The sequence below is a fragment of the Lithobates pipiens genome, unplaced genomic scaffold, assembly GCF_037356315.1.
Source record: "Lithobates pipiens isolate NorthernLeopardFrog02 unplaced genomic scaffold, aLitPip1_a1.2 Scaffold_78, whole genome shotgun sequence".
Taxonomy (NCBI): Eukaryota; Metazoa; Chordata; class Amphibia; order Anura; family Ranidae; genus Lithobates; species Lithobates pipiens.
Window position 1 is genome coordinate 947,295 of NW_027507901.1, and position 20,965 is coordinate 968,259.

The following is a 20,965-nucleotide window of genomic DNA, read 5'->3' on the forward strand; positions in this document are numbered from 1 at the left end:
TAGTCAAGTCACCATATGTTAACACTTAAAACACAATTCTACCTTCTGATGAAATGGCAGGAAATGGGGAGGAGGGTAGAATGTCAGACTCTAAGAAAAATATCGTCTCAATTTACATAGGACTTCTCAATTACACAGAACTTCTCAATTACATAGAACAGGGATGTCCAAACTTTTTTCAAAGAGGGCCAGATTTGATGAAGTGAACATGCGCGAGGGCCGACCATTTTGCCTGACATTCTTTGAACCATTAAAATTCGGTCTAAGCGTGTCCATCCGAGCACTAATACACGGCCCAACAAGAATTCTCTTGCCTTTGTGGCTGTGTGTGGTGAATAGATGAACTCAAGTGTATTATTTGGATACACCATATTTATTGACGTATAACACGCACCTTCACTTTAAGAGGGAAGCTACAGGAAAAAAAAAACCTTAAAATTTAAAATAAAGAACTGTGAAGCAAAACAAGGGTCAATGTCTATCTGCAGACCCACCATTGCTAGGAATGCAGCACCCACCATTGCCAGGGAATTCACCCACCATTGCCAGGGAATTCACCCACCATTGCCAGGGAATTCACCCACCATTGCCAGGGAATTCACCCATCATTGCCAGGGAATTCACCCATCATTGCCGGGAATTCACTCACCATTGCCGGGAATTCACTCACCATTGCCGGGAATGCAGCCACCATTACCAGGGATTCATTCACCATTGCCGGGAATGCAGCCACCATTGCCAGGAATTTCACCCACCATTGCCAGGAATTTCACCCACCATTGCCAGGGATTCACCCACCATTGCCAGGGATTCACCCGCCAATGCCAGGAATTCACTCACCATTGCCGGGAATCCTGCCACCATTGCCGGGAATGCAGCCACCATTGCCAGGAATGCAGCCACCATTGCCAGGAATGCAGCCACCATTGCTAGGAATGCAGCGCCCACCATTGCCAGGGAATTCACCCACCATTGCCAGGGAATTCACCCACCATTGCCAGGGAATTCACCCATCATTGCCGGGAATTCACTCAACATTGCCGGGAATTCACTCACCATTGCCGGGAATTCACTCACCATTGCCGGGAATGCAGCCACCATTGCCGGGAATTCACTCACCATTGCTGGGAATGCAGCCACCATTACCAGGGATTCATTCACCATTGCCGGGAATGCAGACACCATTGCCAGGAATTTCACCCACCATTGCCAGGGATTCACCCGCCAATGCCAGGAATTCACTCACCATTGCCGGGAATGCTGCCACCATTGCCGGGAATGCTGCCACCATTGCCGGGAATGCAGCCACCATTGCCAGGAATGCAGCCACCATTGCTAGGAATGCAGCGCCCACCATTGCCAGGGAATTCACCCACCATTGCCAGGGAATTCACCCATCATTGCCGGGAATTCACTCAACATTGCCGGGAATTCACTCACCATTGCCGGGAATTCACTCACCATTGCCGGGAATTCACTCACCATTGCCGGGAATGCAACCACCATTACCAGGGATTCATTCACCATTGCCGGGAATGCAGACACCATTGCCAGGAATTTCACCCACCATTGCCAGGGATTCACCCGCCAATGCCAGGAATTCACTCACCATTGCCGGGAATGCTGCCACCATTGCCGGGAATGCTGCCACCATTGCCGGGAATGCAGCCACCATTGCCAGGAATGCAGCCACCATTGCCAGGAATGCAGCCACCATTGCTAGGAATGCAGCGCCCACCATTGCCAGGGAATTCACCCACCATTGCCAGGGAATTCACCCACCATTGCCAGGGAATTCACCCACCGTTGCCAGGGAATTCACCCACCATTGCCGGGAATGCAGCCACCATTGCTAGGAATTCACTCACCATTGCTAGGAATGCAGCGCCCACCATTGCCAGGGATGCACCCATTATTGCCAGGGAATTCACCCACCATTGCCAGGGAATTCACCCACCATTGCCAGGGAATGCTGCCACCATTTCCAGGGAATTCACTCACCATTGCCAGGGAATTCACTCACCATTGCCGGGAATGCAGCCACCATTGCCAGGAATGCAGCCACCATTGCCAGGAATGCAGCCACCATTGCCAGGGATTCACCCACCATTGCCGGGAATGCAGCCACCATTGCCGGGAATGCAGCCACCATTGCCAGGAATGCAGCCACCATTGCCAGGGATTCACCCGCCATTGCCAGGATTTCACTCACCTTTGCTGGGAATGCAGCCACCATTGCCAGGAATGCACTCACCATTGCCGGGAATGCTGCCACCATTGCCAGGAATGCAGCCACCCTTGCCAGGAATGCAGCCACCATTGCCAGGAATTTCACCCACCATTGCCAGGAATGCTGCCACCATTGCCGGGAATGCAGCCACCATTGCCGGTAATGCTGCCACCATTGCCGGGAATGCTGCCACCATTGCCGGGAATACAGCCACCATTGCCGGGAATGCAGCCACCATTGCCGGGAATGCAGCCACCATTGCCAGGGATTCACCCGCCATTGCTAGGAATTCACTCACCATTGCTGGGAATGCAGGCACCATTGCCAGGAATGCAGGCACCATTGCCAGGAATGCACCCACCATTGCCAGGAATGCACCCACCATTGCCAGGAATGCTGCCACCATTGCCGGGAATGCTGCCACCATTGCCAGGAATTTCACCCACCATTGCCAGGAATTTCACCCACCATTGCCAGGAATGCAGCCACCATTGCTAGGAATTCACTCATCATTGCCAGGAATGCAGCTACCATTACCATCAGTGCAGCCATGGAGGGCAGGACGAGCGCCAAAGACATCTTACAGGAGAATCTCCTGTTTACACAACGGCCTCTTTAAGAGAAAGTCCCGCCTCCTTTGATGGACAGCACAGTCATCCAATGGCAGAGACGGGACTTCCTATTACAGCTGCCGTGTAAACAGGAAATTCTCCTCCTGTGTGCACAGCACTCGTCCCGCCTCCTCCCTCCGAGGCAGCCGGACTATATATCTTTTGATCGCCGGGGGCCACAAAAGATATATGTGTTTAAACAACCAGGCGGGCCGTTCAAAACCAGACCGCGGGCCGCGACTGGCCCGCGGGCCGGACTTTGGACATGCCTGACATAGAAAATGACTTTCTAAAAACATATATATAATGAACTGGAGAATTTTAACATAAACAACATTTATCAAAATCCTGACAGGTTTTAAATGTTTACTTTTCCAACTATGCAAGTCACAACATAGAAATTTATTGATTCAGAGTTCTCTTTCACACAATATGGAAAAATTATATTCTGAATAAAGTACAATAAAGCCAATTAAAATTTAGATATTAAGAATATAACAATACCTTAATTTAATTTAAAAAAGAAACATTTTATATATATATATATATATATATATATATATATATATATATATATATATATATATAAAATGTTTCTTTTTTTAATTAAATTAAGGTATAGAATAACAATACGATGAGAAAACAACAAATTTTAACCACATATATTGTACGGCGATTGCAAGAAGATTGCAAAAAAATTTAGACAATGGCAGATAAAATTGCATCATCTGACAGTGGTTAACCTCAAAACACATTTTTTAAAATGTAATATTATTCAATTAAAATAATTAAAATAAAGAGAAAAAATATTTGCGAGTAGACAAATATAATCCTTAAATATTATGGCGTTTTACATGTTCAAAGCAAGGCTTCCATTATTTGTAGAAGTAGGGCAAATAATTTTCTATATAATGTTGTTGTTTTTCTAAGATAAAGAGATGAAGAAAGTAAAGTAGATAATAAAAAAATGTAGGCCATTGCAGATACAAATGTATATCCTCTGACAGTAACTCGTTTTTCAAATCTAACTTTAATTAATTAAAACAAAATAAAATTTCTTTTAAAGGTAAAAAAATATCTATGAGAAGGAAAACAAAATCCATCCTAAATAATATGTCGTTTTATGTGTTCAAACCAAAGCTTCCGTTATTTATATACAGTGAGTAAATAAGGGAAATTATTTTTATTTATATATTGCTGCTTTATTAAATAAAAAGAGATTAATGATTGTAAAAAAATAAATAAAAAAATAGGCCATTGTAGATAAATAAAATGTACATTTGACAGGGACTAACCTAAAAACTTTTTTTTTTTTTAAACCTAATATTATACAAATAAAACAAACAAAATCTTTAAAGGTTAAAACAAATGAAATGAAAAAATCCCATTTGAAATATTATAGAATTATATGTGTTCAAACCAAGTCTCCCCATATTTATAGAAGTAAAGGAAATTATTTTTATTTAGAATATATATATATATATATTTTTTTTTTAGTTTTTTGTTGTTTAAGATTTGTTTCTTCCATTCTGATGGAGAATGAACTGTATCAGATTTCCAGCCATGATGGTTATAGAGTTTATGATATCATTTTCAGAGGGGTAGGTCTGTTATTTGGTGTATGTAAGATCATTTTCTTTTCATTGTGTTTTGGACCAAGAATATTTGAAAAAAAGGAAAATTTATATCAAATACTTACCGTAATTTTCCTTTCCTGATGGACTCCATGGCAGCCTACGTATGGGTTAATCCCCGCCTCTCATACCTCATAGGACCCCACTCCCATAAATCTTTGCTTCTGAACAGAGACTGTGTTCCGTAACTTAGCCTACTCCAGCAAAAGGGAGGGAACTCCTGCTGCCATGGAGTCCATCAGGAAAGGAAAATTACGGTAAGTATTTGATATAAATTTTCCTTTTTCCTGACAGACTCCATGGCAGCCTACGTATGGGAAATAACTAGCCATACACACCCGGGTGGGAAATTGCTGGTTAACAGAAAAAGGTTTAATTGGCACCGTCAACAGATAAGACATGCAAACCAAAATTAACCGACGATAAAGAAGCCGGCTCAACACAATAATGTGTCATAAAGGTATTAATTGATGACCATGAGGCCGCTTTACAGATTACTTCTGGAGAAACATGACGAGCAGCCGCCCATGATGTTGAAACGCTCCTGGTAGAATGAGCCGTCACCGCTCTGGAGGAGCCAAACCCTTAGCTTTATAAGCCCCTTGAATAGCCTGAACAATCCAAGCTGCGATGGTTCTTGAAGAAGCATGTGATCCCTTATTCTTTCCATTGAAGTAAACAAAAAGGGTCAGAAGTCCGAAAAGGAGCTGTGGATTCCAAGTACTGTTTTAGAACTTCTCCAACATCTAAAGGATGAATGTTAGAATCTCCGGAAGTCCGAAAAGTAGGAAGAAAAATCTCCTGGTTCTCATGAAATACAGATGTGACCTTAGGATTTGACCCTAACATGGGAACCAAGACCACACGATCCGGGAAAAACGTCAGAAAAGGTTCTTTGCAACCCAGAGAGCTGATCTCGGAGACCCTCTTGGCCGATGTTATAGCCACCAGAAAGGCGGCTTTGAGAGAAAGAGCCTTGATAGATGATTGAACCATATGCTCAGGTCTTTCCTCTGAAAAGGAATCCCGGACAAAAGGAAAATCCTATTTGGAGAATCTTGTTTTTTTTCTGGGGTCTGAGTCTTATTGCTCCCCTGAAAAACTATCTGACAAGACGGTGTTTGGCCCAGGAAACGCCAGTAAATGCTGAAATTGTCGAAATTTGAACTCGTAAGGAACTCACTGATAGTGACAGGTCTAGTCCCGTCTGTAGGAAACCCAAAATGTCTTGAATCTTCAGGTCACTACAGGAACTGCCAACGGAAGAAGTATAGTCAGCAAACTTCACCCAAATTCTTTGATAGACTTTATTAGTACCTGGCCTTCTAGCATTCAGTAGAGTAGCGATGGCAGTACTTGGACACCCTAATGCTTCCAACCTTCCCCTTTCAAGAACCAAACCATCAGATGAAGATGGGCCGGGCATGGGTGAAGAGATGTTCCCTGTAGCAGGAGATCTGCCCTGGAAGGGAGAGGAACTGGATCCCGAAAACTCAGCTGCATTAGGAGCGGAAACCACGGCCTGTTGGGCCAAAATGGAGCAACCGTCACCACCATAACTTTCTCCCACCTGAGTCTTGAAAGGAATCGCAGGATGACCGGGACTGGGGGAAAGGCATAAGCCGCGCGAAACCTCCACTGATCCGTCAGTGCATCCATACCGAAGGCCTGAGGACAACGACACCTCGTATAATATTTCTCAGGATTGAAATTGCACGGGGAGGCAAACAGGTCCACTTCTGGCAGGATCCCCAGAGACAGAATCCATGTGAATATCTCGGGATGGAAAGACCACTCGTTGTCCAGGGAGAACCTTAATAGGAAGTCCGCCTGGACATTCTGAATTCCGGGGAGATAAACCGCCATCAGATTTGACAAGTTCATCTGAGCCCAAGACATGATCGGGCTCACTTCCCTCGGCAGAGAGAGACTGCGGGTGCCTCCTTGTCTCTTGATATAAGACACTGCTGTTGTGTTGTCCATCCTTAGGAGAACCGAGGTCCCTGAAATCAGGTGAGAAAAGGCTTGAAGAGCACGGAGAGCAGCACAAAGCTCTAGAACATTGGATACTACCTCTTGGGCTGGAAATTCCCACACGCCCTGGGCTATTTCTGACAGACACAGGGCGCCCCAGCCCATGTTGCTGGCGTCCGTCGTTACTGTGATCCAAGAGACGGAAGCTATAGAATGGCAATTGAGGAGGTTCTTTCGTTGGAGCCACCAGAAGAGACTCTCCCGCATGGAGGGGGTTATCCTGACCAGATGGTCTCGAGACCCCTGGTCCCATTGTAGAAGAAAACCCTTCTGAAAGGGACACATCCTCCATTGTGCCCACTTTATCATGGGGCTGTGGATACCATAGTGCCAATTATCTTGAGGCACTGTGAGGCCCTGAGAAGAAGAGAATGCAATGCAGGCCGAATCCTGTCTCGGATCACCAGAATTTTCTCCACCGGAAGGGAGATGGTACATTCGACCGTGTTGAACTGGGCTCCGAGAAAAATCAAAGACTGAGTTGGGTCCAGATGACTTTTTTCCCCCGGTTCAACAGTCAACCGAATTCCGTGAGTGTCGAGATGACTTGAGTTCGATGTAACAGTAGCCGTTATCTCTGTCTTGGGAAAGCAATAGTAGATCGTCTAGGTAATGGTGTAATCGAATACCTTTGATCATGATTAGTGCTACCACAGCCAGTAAGAGCTTCGAAAACACTCGAGGCGATGTAAGCCCGAACGGGAGACATACAAATTGAAGATGTAATTCGCCCACTGCAAACCGAAGGTACCTCTGAAACTCTTTTGCGATCAGAACATGGAAGTAAGCATCCTTCAAGTCTATGGAAATCAACCAGTCGCCTGGTTGTATTGACTGACGTATTGTTAGTAATGTCTCCATCTTGAATTTTTCCTTCTTGATGAAGGAATTCAGATGCGTTAGGTCGATAACTGGTCTCCAGGAGCCATTCTTTTGAGGACCATAAAGAGGGGGGAGTAGACCCCTTGAAATCTCTCTCTGGTTGGGACCGGAATGGCAGCGCCTTGAGCCAACAGGGAATCTGTGTAAGACAGGAGTACCTCTTTTTTTTTTTTTTTTTTTCCACAAGTGGTAGGATTGTACCTTGATGTAGTTGACTTAGAGGATTTTTGGCTTGAAGACTGAGCCCTTCTCCAATTCTTCCTAAATTCCCGACCAGGCCTGTAACGGCGAGCATCTCTAGCACGCTCTTGTTCTTGTCTGGGCTGAACTTTCCTCTGACCCAAGAGGCGACGATCCTGGGGTAAGAACACTGATTTACCCCCAGTAGCACTGGAAATGGCAGAATCAAGTTTGTTCCCGAAGAGGGAGGGTCCCTCACAGGGAATCTTACACCATGCCTGTTTAGGGGCAGGATCTGCAACCCACAGACGAAGCCACAGAGCGCGCTTCGCAGTAACTGAGGAGAGCATGACACGTGCCACTAGGCGGATAATATCAAGGGATGCTTCCCCCAAAAGACTGATGCTAACTTCAGTTCATGTACTGGTGAATTCCGGATAAGTTCTTCCGAAACGCTTCCCAAAGCCGCACCAACATCATCCGTCCAAGACTCCATGGCTTTAGATAATGCTGCAAGAGCCAGAGCTGGCTTACAAGCCATGCCTGCGGTGATATAAATGCGCTTCAGGTCGGTGTCAATCTTCCTCTTTAAACCATCCTTGAACAAAACGGAATCTTCAAGAGGGAGTGTAACATGTCTGACTAGACGCATTAGAGCCGCATCAATAAGAGGGGCTGAATCCAGATATTTAACTTCCTCGCTTTTAAACGGGTACATTTTGGCAATCTTGGAAATTAAGGAGTTCTTCCTCTCCACTTTTCCCCATTCGTCTGAAATAATCTCACCGAGCTCACCCAAGAAGGGGAAATTCGGGCGGTCCTTCTTAAGGTGTTTAAAGTACTTCCTCTGTTTAGAGGGTGCTTCAACTGGCTCTTCCCATTTTAGAGCGTCCTTGACTGCTCTGACTAACTGCGGGACAAGAGAAAAATCAAAACCTGCAGTTGAATCATCAATCTCACTGTCTGAAGATTCACTTGGAGAGACACTGTGTCTGGAGGGACCCGGAATTACGGGGTCTGCATCTACATCGACAGGAGCTGTAACGGAAGGAGGGTTAAACATCCGATCAGACTCTGCTTTGTTCAGAGATTCTTGAACCACCTTCCTGACCAATGCTTCCACTTGCTGGTCTCCGGCTCCCCTTTCCTTCATAGCTCTGGAATAACAAGACTCACAGAGAGATTTACCCTCTGGAACGTGAGATTTACAACCCCAGCAGGCTTTCTCTAAGCGGCTGGAACGGTGGGTTGAATGACGACCAGATCCAGATCTTGATCTATGGTGTCTGGAGGGTGATCTAGAGCGTCTAGAACTTGACGTAGACTGACGATGATGTAACCTAGACTGGTCAGTATCTTTGCGTGCCGATAAATGACGTTCAGACCTAGAAGGGCTAAATAGAAAGAAAAAACTACAGCAAGAAAACCAAAAGTAATTACCGAAAACAACCCAGCAGAAGGAAATAATATTCCTACCTGCAGCGTAAGGGTTGGCCACTGGGGGGCGATGATACGTCCATAATGAGAAAGTCTGTATGCTGGAGAGATTTGAAAACACCATAAGCACCTGACAGGAATCAAATAATAGAGCTTCCTGGCGAACAGAACATACCTCCAAGCAAGACACACAGCACACTCTCGCAGAGCGATCCCAACCATAGCTGTATCTGACAGCTATTTAAAAGTTGGCGCCGATGGTGACGTCACCATGCCCCCCTGGCGTCGGTCAGCGGAGTTCGTGCGCATGCACGATCACCGCCATCTTCCGAAAACTGCGCACGTTCGGACCAAGCCTCGATCCGAACGAGGCACGCGCCTACGCAGAACGAACGGAAGAGGCGGCGGATTGGAACGCAAATGCGCTCCAGCCGCCATACATACCAGGAAATGGAAAGAAGGAGATGACAAACAACACACATAAACAGGCTGCCATAATGATAATGATTAAAATCAATACGATACCGCCACGGCACGATCCCGATCCATCCTGACTGGGGGTACTCCACCCACTGCACGAACGGGACATCAAAACAGAGGCCTCCTGCTAATAGCAAAGGATGTATGGCCAAATTGCCGCTTGCCTGCCAATGGCAGGTTAGTAAGCTCTTCATGGCATCGCATATATCGCCCGTTTCCACCCGGCTAATAGCTGGGACTGCTGGAATCACAATCACCCTCAGGATCTTCGTGCAAACAGGACTGGACCGGAACTCTTCGTAAGGTAAGCAAACACCTTGGTCCTAGGAGGAGGACAAAAAAGGAACACAGTCTCTGTTCAGAAGCAAAGATTTATGGGAGTGGGGTCCTATGAGGTATGAGAGGCGGGGATTAACCCATACGTAGGCTGCCATGGAGTCTGTCAGGAAAGTAATTTATCCAAAATAAGATTTTTTTGGGGTAATTTAGCCATTTAAGTTTGAACATGCTTGTTTTGTGAACCCTCTCTGAGCTGTTGATACACTGGAAAATTATAATGACATATAATATACTAAGAAGATTGCAAAAATGTAGGTCATTGCAGAAAAAAAATGTATCATTTGACAGTGGTTAACATAAAAAAAACAAAAAAAAACCTTCAAATCTAATTTTATTTAATTAAAACAAAATTAAATTATCTTCAAAGTGAAAAATATCTCTTGTGGGAGGAAAAAAATCTCCAATGTTAAATATTATGGAGGTTTATGTGTTCAAACCATATATATATTCTCACACAGAATATATATATATATGTATATATATATATATATATGTATATATATATATATATATATATATATATATATATATATATATATATTATATTATATTATATTATATATAATTATAATTATATTATATCTAATATAATATAGTATAATATAATATGATATATATACACACACAGTGCCCATTGTTTTTTTCCACATTTTGTCATGCTACAACCAAAAATTTATATGTATTTTATTGGGATTTTATGTGATAGACCAACACAAAGTGACACATAATTGTGAAGTGGAAAGAAAATGATAAACAATACAAATAAATATGTGAAAAGTGTGGGGGAGGGGGGGCATTTGTATGGCGCCCCCTTTACTCCGATACCCCTAACTAAAATCTAGTGGAAGCAATTGCCTTCAGAAGTCACCTAATTAGTAAATAGAGTCCACCTGTGTGTAATGTAATCTCAGTATAAATACAGCTGTTCTGTGAAGCCCTCATAGGTTTGTTAGAGAACCTTAGTGAACAAACAGCGTCATGAAGGCCAAGGAACAGACCAGACAGGTCAGGGATAAAGTTGTGGAGAAGTATAAAGCAGGGTTAGGTTATAAAAAAATCTCCCAAGCTTTGATCATCTCACGGAGCTCTGTTCAATCCATTATCGGAAAATGGAAAGAGTATGGGCACAACTGCAAACCTACCAAGACATGGCCGTCCACCTAAACTGACTGGGCCGGGCAAGGAGAGCCTTCATCAGAGAAGAGCCAAGAGGCCCATGGTGACTCTGGAGGAGCTGCAGAGATCCACAGCTCAGGGGGGAGAATCTGTCTACAGGACAACTATTAGTCGTCTCTCCACAAATCTGCCCTTTATGGAAGAGTGACAAGAAGAAAGACATTGGAGAAAGAAAGTCATAAGAAGTCCTGTTTGTAGTTTGTGAGAAGACATGTGGAGGAGGGGGCAGCAAACATGTGGAAGAAGGTGATCTGGTCAGATGAGACCAAAATTCAACTTTTTAGCCTAAAAGCAAAATGCTATGTGTGGGAAAAACTAACACTGCCCACCCCCCTGAACACACCATCCCCACCGTGAGACATGGTGGTGGCAGCATCATGTGGTGGGGATGGTTTTCTTCAGCAGGGACAGGGAAGCTGGTCAGAGTTGATGGGAAGATGGATGGAGACAAATACAGGACAATCTTAGAAGAAAACCTGTTAGAGTCTGCAGAAGACTTGAGACCGGGGCAGAGGTTCACCTTCCAGCAGGACAACGACCCGAAACATCCAGCCAGAGCTACAATGGAATGGTTTACATCAAAGCATATTCATGTGTTAGAATGGCCCAGTCACAGTCCACACCTAAATCCCATTGAGAATCTGTGGCAAGACTTGAAAATTGTTTCTCACAGACGCTCTCCATACAATCTGACAGAGCTTGAGATATTCTACAAAGAAGAAGAATGGGCAGAAATGTCCTCTCTAGATGGGCAAAGCTGGTAGAGACACCCCCAAAAAGACTTGTAGAGAAAGGGGGTCCTACAAAGTTGTGACTCAGGGGGCGCCATACAAATGCCCCTCCCCCACTTCACAATTATGTGCCGCTTTGTGTTGGTCTACCACATAAAATATAGGGATGGGCTTGATGTTCAAGTCGAACGTATGTTGAACTTGAACATCAGCTGTTCGTTTTGTTCTTAGAACAAACAAACATATGGGGCACTCACTGCAAGTTCGCCCGCCAAGGAGCGGCCCATAATGCCCTGACATTGACGGCTGCTGATTGGCGAAAGCATACACCTAACCTGCATGCTTAGTATATAGTAACACAATAGTAGTAGTAGTAGTAGTAGTAGTAGTAGTATATAGCACAGTTCACATTATATAGTGCAGTAATTGTAATATATATAATACAGTGCAGAGTATATAGTGCCATAGTATAGTATATATAATACATTGCAGAGTATATAGTGCAGTCATTGTAGTATATATATATATAATACAGTGGAGAATATATATGCAGTGTAATATATATACATATATATATATATATATATATATATATATATATATATATATATATATATATATATATATATATATATATATTACAGTGCAGGATATATAGTGCAGTGCAGAGTATATAATACAGTGTATTGCAGTGGTTTAGGGGAACCCTGTGACAGAATTAAGAAATAAACAGCGTGGGGTCCCCCCAAAAATCCATATCAGGCCCATTGGGTCTGGCATAGAATTTAAGGAGGGGAAAAAATGTCGTGGGCCCCCCCCCAACCCATACCAAACCCTTATCTGGGCATGCTGCCTGGCAGGCCAGGAAAGGGAGGGGACGAGTGAGCGCCCCCCCCTCCTGAACCATACCAGGACACTTGCCCTGAACATGGGGAGGGTGTTTTGGGGTACCCCTAAGGGCATAAGAGTTTTTATTACCAATTGACCAAATACAGTCTGTACAATAAATGCTCAGAGCATCCACTCCACTGTCGGGCAGGAAGTGCAAGAGAGGCCTCCACAACATTCCAGTCATGACCAAGTACATGATAGTAGGCTCAAAGTGTCTATTTTCCATGTGCACTTTTTTAAATGATTGTGCTGAGGTTTATGTGTGTCTGTGAGACTCTTGCTTGTGGCACAGCAATCAATGCACAGCACAGGTCTCTCTACCTCCATCACGTATCTGTCATTTTCAAGATGGAAAGTTGGGAGGTATGGGTAAAATCCGAATCCCCAGTCACTTGCTGGGGGTTTCAATTTTAAAATACCTGTCTTCCGTTCCCTAATGCTGCACCCTCTCTCCTACCAGGGGCACCCGCCAGCTGCCCATAGCCAGTGAGGGGAAAGCATAAACCCCCCCTCCCCCATTGCGCAGTTCAGCACAGCTCAAATTTTCAATGCTGTGTGCCGTCCTTCATACTGTGGCATTACAAGTGTAACATGAAGGAGGTTCCAATGTGGCTGTAGATAGCGAGGGAAGGTGGGGAGTGAATAAACACACCCGCTCAGCACACACACTGAGTATATGGGGGTAAGGGTTTGAATTGTGGAGGGGGGTGGTGTGAGGGCAGCAAAATGCACCTTCACTTCTGTAGGAAAAAATCCTTGCACTGGCTCGGGGGGGGGGGGGGGGGCACCAAACGTCGGTTCACTGCAGAACATGTAAAAGGGTCCTGCTGCAAGACCATAATAAAGGGCCCCATAATGGGTGTAAAGGGCCACAGGATTAGCAAGAAGGGCCCAGGGCTTGGAGAGAAGGGCCACAGATGGGGTCAGGGGGGCCCTTTATAGTTTCTTGCGCTGGGGCCTTGAAGGTTCTAGTTACGCCTCTGTTCTGCACACCAGGAAAATGTGTGATTTAGCGTGTGCTCCCTACATACATAGTTGTGAACAAAGCAGGGTCGTCTTTAATATTGATTTGACCCTTTGCAAAAATTTTCTTGGGGCCCCACCATGCAGTTTCGCTCTCCACATGCTCTGAGACATACAATAAATAGCAGCTAGACTCAAAATCAGTTTACTGAATCAGATCAGGCAGCTATTGCGATTGGTTGCCAGAGGTTGCAGTGTATCATTACCGCTCACTGACTGGTTGTTAGAGGTTACAGTGTATCATTACCACTCACTGACTGGTTGTTAGAGGTTACAGTGTATCATTACCGCTCACTGACTGGTTGCTAGAGGTTACAGCACACATTACGGCTCACTGTTTAGTTACTAGAGGTTACAGCACATGATTTATGCTTGTTGATTGGTTGCTAGAGATTACTGTGGATATGACCTCATGGGGGCATGATATACATATCAATTCTGCCGGCTGCCACTATTTACATATGAATGCCGCCACTATTTACATATGAATGGCGGTAATTTACATGTAAACACAGGGTCTGCAGGTGGGTCATCCGTACACAACAATAGGGCAGAGCTGGGCAGCATTAGTAGTAGCACTCAGTGCCGGGACAAAGTCATCCAGCGCCCAGGGCAAATACGCCAAACTGCGCCCCCTTTCCCTTAGGGTTAGGGACAGGGACAGGGTGCCCCCTACCCCTGCAATAAACCATTGTGCCAGGGGCAGCTGCCCCTCCTGCCCATCCCTTGTCCTGGCCCTGGTAGCACTTCACACTGAGATATCGGGACACAGCACGGGACTAAAACCTAAAGGGACGAGGGAATGTTAACCAGAATAGTTGGCAAATATGAGGCAGCTGCTTTGGGCCCCACAACAATGACAGGGCCCAGGGCAGCTGCCCCTTTTGCCCTGCCTTAAAAATGGCCCTGGAACCAAGCCTTATGAAATAGCATGCATTCCAGCATCCCTGTGCTTTCTGGGTCACACGGGATCCAGTTCAGAATGCCCATGTACATGGCGGTATGGGGTAAAGTCAGAGGTGTCTGGGTAAGGTCAGCGCTCAGTAACAGACGGATTTTCTAGCTATGTCGTAAAAGAGAAGCTGCAATGTATCCACATGGATTATCACCGCCAGGGCTGCTGATAAGGCAGTACAGCCAGCCCTCCTGTACTGGGCCCGGGCCCCTTCAGTTCAAAAGGGGACCCCGGGAACTGGTTGAGAATGAGGCCCAGTTGTACCATTGTATTGTAAACATCCATCCTCTTCTGCCTTCCCCCTGGCCGCTGGCTTCTCCTCTTCTTTTCCCACTCCGGCTGCACTGCAGGGGGATTGGTTCAAGCACATGCATCCCTTCCATCTGCTGTCCAGGCCCCTCCTGTGTACCCCTTACCCCCCAGCGCTGCCAGCTCCCCTCCTCTCCGACCGGCATCTGCTGCGGGCACACAGGGGGATATTTTAATACAGAGAGTGGGGGAAGGAGCCAGTAAATATGCAATTTACTGGCCCCTTCCTTTCCCGAATGAACGCTGTAAAGCATTGTAAAATGTGTATGTAAATGAGCAAGAAGCCTTGGAGCGCTTCCTATTCATTCATCTGTACAGCTGAGGAAGGGACTGATCAATCGATGTCATCAGTCACTTTTGGACAGGGGAAAGGGGGTCCTGTCAGGTAGGCTGTATGGGCCCCCCTCCCGTGATTTCTAACAGCAGCCCCGATCACGGCTGTCACAATGTATTGCATGTTAGATGGAAAAAAGTACAAACATTGAACCCGATGGCATTGGGACATTACAAATAGAAAGAACAGAAAATGTTAAAAATAATCTTAATAGGAACAAAAATTAATATTAAATGCTGAATGATGAAAAAAATAGAAATACATAAGAAACGGAAGATAAAATCTGCAACGCAGCAAGAAATCCTGAGCACAGATAAACGTGAAGCGAGGTCATTATTTAGGGAGCGAGAGGCAAAAGTAAAATAATTGATATCATAGTGGTGTAAATGTTATAATGATATTTAAAGCATAAAATAATTTACCAAGTCAAAAAAATGAGGAAACGATTAGATGGAAATGGATGGGGGGGAGGGGGTGGTTTAGTGTATCCCTCTTCTGTCTTTTCATCTCCTCCATCAGCAGGAAAGATCTCTCTATGGATTGTAATCTTCCTGATCTGTAAGTTTGGGGATGGAATTGCAGAAAACGGCCCAAACCTCCTCCCCTTGGGACCACCCCACCCCCCCTCCCCAGCTGGTGCTCCTGGCTCCTCCTCTTCTTGATGTGCCCCAATTACAAGCCACTTGTTATGAGGGCACACCTCTGGGCTCACTTCCGAGCTGTGGAGATTATCTAATAGGCGCATCAACAACTGGTCACCAGGGAAAAAATGGAGACCTCACTCCCCACCAACCAGGTCACTACCCACCAACCAGGTCAGTACCCACTAGGGATGAGCTTCGTTTTTCGAGTCGAACATACATTCGACTCGAACATCGGCTGTTCGCACGTTCGGCGAATACCGAACGTTATGGGCCGTTTGCGCCAAACTCGTGTGGCGCTCACGGCCCACAATGCACTGCACCATCGCAGTGCATTGCTGGCTCATGATTGGCCAAGCATGCACTGTGACCCCGCATGCTTGGCCAATCACAGCGCCGGCAGCAAGGAGAGCCATGATTGGCCACAGGCAGGATGCCTGTGGCCAATCATAGCTCAGGCTGTGTAGTACACGCCCCACACTATATAAGGCCGCCAGCGCGGCGGCCTTGTGTAGTGTGTTGGAGTCTGTAGGAGTTAGTGGGTGTTCTCTGTGTACCTTCAACACAGTATACACCGTTCGTTATCGGCCGATTTAGCGTTCTTGCTCTTCTGTAATTGAGCTTTTAGCAATCTGCAGGAGTTTGTGGGTGTTGTCTGCATGCCCTGACCACAGTATACACCATTATATCCACCTATATAGCTAGCTATATTGCTCTTTTGTAATAGAGCTTTCAGTCAGTTGTAGGAGATTGTGCATGTTGTCTGCGTGCCCTGACCGCAGTATACACCATTATATCCACCTATATAGCTAGCTATATTGCTCTTCTGCAGGAGATAGTTGGTGTTGTGTGCCTCCAGCACAGCACAGTATACACCAGTATCTACCCTTTAATTCCTGTTCTATAATAAAGGCATCTGCAGGAGTTAGTGGGTGTTGTGTGCCTCCAGCACAATATACACTACCCAATTGCTAGTTTTCCCATCTCCCTTCAGGCCATTACCATGTCTGGAAGGCCAACAAGGAGAAGCAGACAGGCACGAGCCGATAAAAGAGGGCAAGCAGGCTCTGAGTCTAGAGACAACAGTGCTGTTCGTGGACGCGGTGCATCGTCATCATCAGCACATGGCCATGGGACACGCTTGTCCTTATTTTCGGCAGCTGGACGTGTTGAGCCGCATCATGCCGAAGACTTGGTAGAGTGGATGACCAAGCCCTCTTCCTCCTCCTCATCCTCTCTCACCCAGGCTCAGGGTACTAGCAAAGCAGCTGCCAACGCATTGTCTTCCCTCATCTCAATGTCATCATCAGTGACTCCTTCCTTAGACCCACCATGTCCTCCTGAGGAGTCCCCTGAACTCTTTGAGCACAGTGTTGGGTACATGCTCCAGGAGGAGGCCCAGTGTTTTGTAGGCTCTGATGATGATACTCAGCTAGAGGAAGGCAGTAGCGTGAGCGCAGAGAGAGGGGATGCTCAAGAAGGACAGCAATCTGGCAGTCATGTTCCACAAGCTGCAGCATACTGCCAGGTTTGCTACAGCGATGAAGAGGGAGGGGATGATGAGGGCACTGACTCCAAGTGGGTGCCTGGTAGGAGAGAGGAGGAGGAGGCACATGTCCAACGAGGCAGGATGCCCTCCGGGGCAAGCTTAGGGGCAGTACACCGACCGAATCACACCGCAGAGCTCCGCCTGTGCAGGGCGCTGCCTCTGCGTGTTATTCTAAAAGTTCTTTGGTGTGGGCCTTTTTTGAGACGAGTGCATCAGATCGCACCGCTGCTATTTGCAACATATGTCTCAAGCGTATCTCGCGTGGACAAAACATCAGCCGCTTGGGCACCACATGCTTGACCAGACATATGTTGACCTGCCATGCAGCTCATTGGCAAGCGTATCTCAAAGACCCACACCAAAGAACAAAGCGGACCTCTCCTTGCTCCTCATCAGCTGGGATCTCCAACCCCACTAGACCTTCAGTCCTCTCTGAAGCCTGCACTGAGAGGAATGAAGGTGTAGAATTAGGTGTGTCACAGCCAAGTGCTTCCGGGCACTCTGCTAGCAGTACACCCACGTCCGATTATAGCAGGCAAATTTCCCTGCCCCAGCTGCTGGATCGTCAAAAGAAGTTCACTCCCAGCCATCCACATGCCCAGCGGTTGAATGCTAGCTTGGCTAAATTGCTAGCACTTCAACTGCTGCCTTTTCATTCGGTAGACTCGGCCCCCTTCCGTGAGTTTGTACAATGTGTGGTTCCTCAGTGGCAGGTCCCCAAACATCATTTTTTCTCACGGAAGGCGATTCCGGCTCTCTACCGGCATGTGGAAGACAATGTCCTTGCCGCGCTGGACAGGGCAGTCAGTGGTAAGGGGCATATTACCGCTGACTCATGGTCCAGCAGGCATGGACAGGGACGTTACCTGTCTTTCACGGCCCATTGGGTCACTCTTCTGGCAGCTGGGAAGGATGCAGGACAAGGTGCAGTAGTGTTGGAGGTTGATCCGCCACCTCGCCTACAAAATGCTACTATTGGTTGTGACACACCTCTCTCCTCCACCCCCTCCTCTTCTTCTTCCTCCATGACCTCTTCCAGTGCTTTGTCCTCAGAACCAGCGTTGCTCCGTAGGCGTTCCAGCGGCTACGCAAGTACGCAGGCAAAACGATGCCATGCCGTGCTTGCGCTGGTTTGTTTGGGGGACAGGAGCCACACTGGGGCAGATATTTTGTCAGCTCTGCAGGGGCAGGCCGAGGGGTGGTTGACGCCACGCCAGCTTAAGCCAGGAATGGTGGTTTGCGACAATGGCACCAACCTCCTCTCCGCCCTCCGACAGGGACAACTGACCCATGTGCCCTGTGTGGCTCACGTCCTTAACCTGGTGGTGCAGCGGTTCTTGGGCAGGTACCCGGGCTTACAGGATGTCCTGAAGCAGGCCAGGAAAGTCTGTGTGCATTTCCGCCGATCATTTAATGCCTGTGCTCGGCTGACTGAGCTCCAAAAGGAGTTGAACCTGCCCAAGAACCGCCTTATATGTGACATGCCCACCAGGTGGAACTCAACGTTGGCCATGCTGCAGCGGTTGCACATGCAGCAAAGGGCCATCAATGAGTACCTGTGCGACTACGGCACCAGGACAGGGTCAGGGATGCATGCACTGTCCTGTCACCGTTTGAGGAGGCCACAAGGATGGTGAGCAGTGACAGTGCATGCATCAGTGACACTGTACCTCTTGTCCACCTCTTGGAGCATATCCTGCGTGGAATAATGGACAGGGCACTTGAGGCAGAACAGAGGCAGGAAGAGGAGGACTTCCTTGCCTCTCAAGGCCCCCTTTATCCAGACAGTGTTCCTGCTGTCCCACCCATCACATAGGTAGAGGATGAGGAGGAGGAGGAGGATGATTGTGTCAGCATGGAGGTGGAGGCTGGCACTCAGCAGCAGTCTTGTATGGATGATTTACAGTCCCAAGAAACACGTGGACTTGTACGTGGCTGGGAGGAGGTAGCTGTGGATCATGTTGTCCTTAGTGACCCAGAGGACTCCAGACCGAATGCCTCAGCTAACCTACGCTGCATGGCCTCCCTGATCCTGCAAAGCCTGCGCAAGGATCCTCATATTCTTCGGATCAAGGAGAGGGACCATTACTGGCTGGCCACTCTCCTTGATGCACAGTACAAGGGTAAGGTTGCCGACCTTATCTTGCCATCGCAGAGGGAGCAGAGGATGAGACATCTCCGAGAGGCCATGCAGAAAGGTCTGTGCAATGCGTTCCCAGAGACTGGGAGGTTACAAACTCCTGGTCCTGGACAACGTGTCGCTGAGGCATCGGTCAGAAGGAGCGGTGGAGAAGGTGGCTGTCTGACCAATGCGTTCAGACAATTTTTTAGTCCGCAGCCCCAAGGTATGATCGGTTCCAGCAACCATCGCCAGCGTCTGATTTACATGGTGCAGGAATACCTAGGGGCAAGGTCAGACTTGGACACCTTTCCCACCAAAAATCCTCTGGCTTACTGGGTCTTGAGGATGGATCACTGGCCAGAGCTTGCACAGTATGCAATTGAGCTACTGGCCTGTCCTGCATCCAGCATTCTTTCGGAACGTACCTTCAGTGCTGCTGGTGGCTTTGTTACCGATCACAGGGTGCGCCTGCCCACCGACTCAGTTGATCGACTGACCTTCATCAAGATGAATCAGTCTTGGATCACCCACAGCTACCAAGCACCTGAAGCTGATGTAACCGAATATTTTTTTTTTAAATATCACATCCCTTCAAGGCTGCCTATGCTGATGCTGAGTGACTATCCTGTTATGTTGATTGTCTATCCTCTTCCTCCTCCGCTGATATGTTGGAAGAACATTTTTGGTTCTGGGTGATGCCACCAGCCCAATTTTTCTGCCCCTGTTTAACAGCGGTGTTTAATTACAATTTTTGATGCAATGCTTTGCAGCAGGGCTCATTCCTGCACCACAACTAGAGTATATGGCAGAGGTTGCAGTGTCGTGGCACCAGCACCAGTGCCTAAGGCCCAATTTTTCAGCCCCTGTTTAACAGGGGAATGTAATTACAATTATTGATATAATATTTCACAGCAGGGCCCATTCCTGTGCCCACTCAGAGTAACTGTGAGGACTTATAGTGTTGTGGCACCAGCACCAGCACCACAACCACCAAAGGCCCAATTTTTCTACCACTGTTCAACAATGGCATGTAATTACAATTCTTGATATTATCGTTCACAGCAGGGCGCTCCAGCGCCCACCAAGAGTCACTTTGAGGGCTTACAATGTTGTGGCAACACCAACACCTTGTTCCGCCATTTCTGCAGAGCATATAGGGCAGGCCCCTACTTTCAAACATCCAATTTACAAACATCTCCTACTTGCAAACGGAAGGAGATAACAGCAAGTGAGATGAAATTATACAGGGGTGATAACCCTTCCCTATGTTTTCCAAAAAGCTTAAAAATAGATTTTTTGACTGGGGCTACACTTTAAAAATGTACCAGTTGAAAATGACAAACAGACTCTGCTTAACACAACAAACCTACACAGTCCCAGTCTTGTTTGCACCGCCTGTATACTGCT